This window comes from Solanum tuberosum, unplaced genomic scaffold (genome assembly GCF_000226075.1).
Source record: "Solanum tuberosum cultivar DM 1-3 516 R44 unplaced genomic scaffold, SolTub_3.0 scf00168, whole genome shotgun sequence".
In the NCBI taxonomy this organism is placed as follows: Eukaryota; Viridiplantae; Streptophyta; class Magnoliopsida; order Solanales; family Solanaceae; genus Solanum; species Solanum tuberosum.
Window position 1 is genome coordinate 297,907 of NW_006239096.1, and position 5,889 is coordinate 303,795.

Below are 5,889 nucleotides of genomic sequence, written 5' to 3' on the forward strand. Positions count from 1 at the left end.
CTTATTTAATCTAAATATCTTATGAAAACACTTAAGTTTCATGTATTTGAAGTTTTAGTGGAAGCATGGACATTTAAGCGCAAAAAGGAACAAAAAGGTTGAAAAGAACGAAGAAGTTAAAGTTTGAGCATCGTTAAGCATGCTTGGCGATTCGCCGAAGGGACCACTCCTCCCTGTATTCCAATACGCGAAACCCTGAAGGAGAAGGATCAAAAAGGGGATGAAAGGAGTAGTCGGCATTTTGCTGATCAGTTTCGTGAAGTAGAAGTATATAGCCCAATGATCTAGTACGCATAGATGCTGAAGGCAAAGCACAAACGGCGATAAACTAGAAAAAGGGCGAATTGCCGAGTCATTCGGCGTTCGCGACTAACCTCGCCGAGCAATCCACCAACATTATTTTCTGAAGTCTATAATTACTAAACTCTTTATTAATTTTAAAGAAGAGAACCACTATTATAATTTTCACATTAGAATAGTATTTTTTGGTATTTTTGCTCTAAGCTTGAGAGGGTTTTGAAGACTTGAAGGAGAAAAGGGTTTATATCTTCAAGATTTGGAGTTGGGTCTCTTGGATTCTTCATTCTTGGCCTGTAACAACACTTAAATCTTCATACCCATTTGAATGCAAACTCATTTAGGTATAAATTTCTATCTCTTGATGTGTGGCTAAAAAACCCCAATTTTTGGGGTGTGATTTAGCGAATATGGGTTAAGATAAATGTTGGGTTTTGCTTGCTGATAGTTTATTTGTAGTTTAATGGTGATTTCGTCTAGTAGTTATGGAAGAATCTAATGAATTTGTAGTTGCAAATACAAGTTTATTTATGTGTTTTCGGCTTGCGAGAGAGAGGTCGAAAACTAAGACTACTAGATTGATGGCCTAAGGAGTGAGTCGACATGAGGTTCAGCTCGAGAGAGTGAATCCTAGTCTCATATTCTAACACTCAGCTCGAGAGAGTGAGTGGGGTAAGGTGTAGGTTGGTCTTCATGCGGCAAGTGGGTGTCCGAGAAGAACCCATTAGAAACGGGGTAAGTTGTTCGAGAGAGAACTTGTTTCCACATAAAGATTAGCCTAGTCACTATTACTCTATAAATTTTCTATCGAAAACATGTACCTAATAATTTAGATTAACTCGTATTTCAGTCACATCCCAAGAATCCCCATCTCATTGCTTAGATTTCCTTATTGATTTCAGTAATTTTAGCTTACTTGTGACAAAACCCCCATTTGATATTTGACACTTTTGTGTCCCCGTTTTTAATTTACAATGTTTTTACTTGTTAATGTCTTTAGCTACAACTAGTTAGAACAAAATTTTATTTTTCTATAAATTCTCAAAACCACTCTCTTGGGACGATCCCAACCCTTGGTTTGGGTTAGTATACTATTGCACGATCATAGACACTTGTATTGGAAGTTGTGTCTTGATTACGCAAACATCAAAATGGCGCCATTGCTGGGGAGTAGTGTGATTTGAGATTTTTTTTTTATTAGTAGAATTTTGTTCTTCTTAGTTGTAGTCAACTAGCGTTTTTGTGCTTCTTAGTGTAGTGATTACTAATTTAATTTTTAGTTTTGTTTTGTTGAGTGTGTAAACATTTCAGAAAGCATGAGTATTAACGATAGTAATGGAGCCAGGTGGGCCATCAGGACGACATCGGCAACCTCCACGATGTCCAAGACCCTAATATCAATGATCCGCATCTCATGGGAGGTGTTGGATCTATCTGTCTACCTTCAGCCGAGTGAAATACGGTATTCCACATAAGAAGCACCATGTTGCAACTTTTGCAACTAAAGGGACTTTTCAGTGGATTAGCTCATGAGGACTCACATGAGCATCTTCGAAATTTCGTAGATGTGTGTGCATAATTCTCGTTCAAAAACATCTCTCAAGAATCAGTTTGATTGAGGTTATTCCCTTTTTCTTTGATGGGCGAGGCATGCAAGTGGATGACTGAGTTGCCACGTAACTCAATAACTTCGTGGGAGGCGCTGGTTACCGCATTTAATGTGTGCTTTTTCCCTCCCTAAAAAATGATGACTATTCGTAATTCAGAACCTCTGCACGAAACTTGGCTCCATTTTAAAAAATTGGTGCAGCAATGTCTAACCCATGGTCTTCCTGATAACGTGGTCCTTCAATACTTCTATCGGAGTTTAGACTCGGTAAACAAAGTGTCGCTGATCAACTCTCACCTGGAGGTTTAATTCAGCAGCCATACACAGTAGCAACCCAGCTTTTAGATGGCATGACAACCATCAACAGAGCGTGGTACACTCGAGAGGACCAGGTACACTCGAGAGGACCAAGTCTCCCCTGTCACCTTCCAATTATCTAAGGAGCAGATTGAAAAGGACAATGAGAGAGACCAAAACATGACTAAGATTATGACATAGCTTTATATTCTATCAAAGAATGTCATGGGGGCTGGTACCCATGGTGTTAATGTTGTGGGGGTTGGGAGAACGAATCCTCATAAGATGAAGTTTGAAGCTCTGTATAGTGAGGAGGTAAACTTTCTAGCAAACCAACATGGTGGTTATCGTTCAAACTACCCAAGGTAGGGTGATAACCAAGGTTAGGGTAGAGACGAAGGATGGAAAGATCGAGACCGTGAATGGAGGGACCGGAATCAAAATTGGAAGGATGGGGAGAAGGATAGATATGTGCCTCCCCACGAGCGACAAAAGCCCAAGGATTTGGAAGGTGGTAGGTCCGAGGATATGCTCTCATATATCATAAACAAAGTTGAAAGGTCAGACAAAATTCTAAGAGGCATGAAAGAAGATGTGTATACCCTCAGCCAAACTGTTACCTCTCATTCAGTTTCAATCAAGCAGTTAGAGACCCAAATGGGTCATATCTCGTTTCATCTAAACCCGAGACAGCAGGGGGGTTTTCCTAGTAATACTACGGCTAACCCCAAGAGTGAGGTTTGAAAGTTAACATATGTCGTGCCACGACGTTAACTACGGCGCTGTTTGGGAGGCAACCCAAAACTATTTACTCGATTTTTGTTATCTTGATGAAATAATAGTGTGTTGTTTGTACAGATTGAGTAAGAAAAGTGCTTGAAAAGATGTATGGAGGCAAGCAACAGTTCAGTTTGGCGGATCGCCGACAAGTTCGGTATACCCGATCATTTCTGCCATTTGACGCAATACATCTTAAAGGTTGAGTCTGTAAAACTCGGCGGAGTGTGAATTTTTTCGGCGCCTCGACAACCCAATTGGCGATCTCGACAAAGACCCTCAATGCACTACCCACCTGAACTGAAAACTCTGTTATATTCGGTGCTTCGCCAAGTGATTGAGCGAGACTGACTAACATCGCCAAATGAGAATAAACTGGATGGTCATAAGTCACATGTTTAAAAGTTCTATTTCACTTACTTTCTTTCACTTACTTTCTTTCACTTTCTTCCTTTTTACAAATTCACACTCGCACTCTAGTAGTTACATTTCTTGCACTTTTAGAGTATTTTAAGTGTCGAATTCTGCTCAGATTTGGATCGCATTGCTGCCTAGCACCTCAGTACTATCTAATTCGATATCAAAGGTTGGTAATCGAACCCCTCAGTTATTTGATCAATATTTTTGTACTCATTTGCTTGATGTTGTACTCATTTGCTTGATGTTGATATTGTTAAATCCTTGCTGAGTCTCTGAGTTCATGGGATCACATGCATTATCAATTATTATTCAATAGTATTTGCGAAATTGGTGGAATTCCACTCGACTGTGCTTTTGAGTTAAATTATTTTGCTATGAGATTGCTAAAATTGTGTAGGGTCCTCATTGAATTTGTGTTGTACAAACTTACATTGCGTTATCAGAGGTTGCGGGGTTGAATTTGAAAGAAATAGGTTTAAAATAGACATGTTGGGTAGTTTGGCGAGCTAAATCGAGCTCATCGAACAGCTCGGCGGTTCGCCTAACGTCCCCAATTTGCCTTTAACCTAATGCTGCATGTATTGATTGATCTGTTACTTTCGGCGGTAAGTCTGATGTCGCTAAGCACACTCGGCGACTCGCCGAAAGCCTTCTTATCTGCCCCTTTATCTACACCCTTGTACCATCTATGCATCATTTTCAGCGAACATCCTAGTTGGATGCGCACTTCACCAACTATTTTGGTGAAGCAATTCTACACCCAGGACTCCCCTGCCACTATTTAAATATTGTCTAACTTTGTCTCGAAATCCTTTACAGAAATGGCTAGACCAAAGGTCGCAGGGAGAGATATGCCACCCCGACATGTAAGAGCACAAGATTTCAAAAGAGACGAGAAGATAGAAGAACTGGCAAAAGAGAGAAGAGAAAGTAAGAAAGCGAGCTCCAACAGAAGGGTCCCATTGATCCCACTATTCCTTCGTGGAAACGTGGAGTCTACATGGCTATAAACTCTTTCTTGGCAAGCCATGACGTGGACAAAATGGTTGCTGGTAACATCGTTGCAGAAGCTAGGGCAAATAACACAATGACAACCAGAATGACAATCCGAGGACCATGATCGAATTTCAGGCTAATGCATCAGGCAATAATGCCCCGAAAGATGGAGAAAACCTGTAGACAGGATCCCCTCTTTACCTATTTCTCTGTTCTTTCTTTACTTTAAATGTTAGATACTTATTGGTTTCATTTGAGGACAAAAATACTTTTTAATTGTGGTGGGGTGAGGCCCACACCTTTTGTGTTGATATTTGTGTTTTTGTGTACAATTGGGTTGTGTGTTTTTAATTATATTAAATACTATTTTTTATGGATGTTTGAGCTTGTAGCTCCTTTATGTTTTTAAATTGCAAAAAGATTTTGACCCTTTCGAACATTTTGCCACCCCTCGTATGTTGAATGTGGCTGTTCTTTTGCAAAATTTGAGTCACGATTTCGATCAATACCGATGACCCCAAATAAAGTTGCATAGATAATATATAAACTATTTGCATCTCGTTGTGATTAGCCATTTATCGAATTGATTCTCTTGTAATAACCATTGCACACTAGCAAAAGTGTGTGGTCTTGTTTGACCTAAGTGTCGATGCCTTGTGTAATGAGCTTACTTTGAACCTTGCATGAATAAATCAAGAACTTTCCCCGTTAGTCTGATTGATTTACTTAGGTGTGCTCTTGAAATGATTTTAGGCAACTTTTGGAAAGTGTGAGCCAAATTTGACATATACCTCTTTTGTGGCCTACCCGTGAGCATGTGAAACTCTCTTGAATACCCTTTGAGCCTTACCTTTCTTTGGAAGAACCTTGATGAGCCCTAGACCTTAGTTGACCCACTATAATCCTCTTTATTTGTAGTTTAGCGAATAGTCAACGTAGGCCAAAAGCCTAAGTTGGGAGTGTGATGAAAAGGAATAGGAGAAGTCAAGAAGTGCAAGAAAAGTCTCCCTTAGCCCATGATGTTGCAGAACAATGGAACCCCTATAAAAAAAGATGTGGAATAAAATACAAAAGAAATTGGGTTTCCAAATAATCCATAGAGGTGAATAGAAAGATGACTTAGAAGCACTAGAAAAAGAATTGATGAAGGAAAAGAAGGGGATGCCTTGAGAATACCACATCTCACGAGGAAAAAGTCACTGAGCCTAAATGACCAAACCTTTGCATTCATCCCTATTACAAGCCTTAGAAAGACCTTTTTGATCTTGAGTGAGCCGAATTGAAGATCGATTGGAAAATAAGGGCAATCCTATGGGTAAAAACATGCAGTGTGTTCCTCTTTTTCAGTGTGAGTGTTACATCTGATTCCTGATATTGAATTGATTAACCTCTGTGTGTGAATATGGAATCATTCTTTATGTGAGGGCATTTAGATGTTTTTTATTAAGCTTGAACTTGCACAAGTAGCAAGTATTGCAAGAATGAGAATCTTT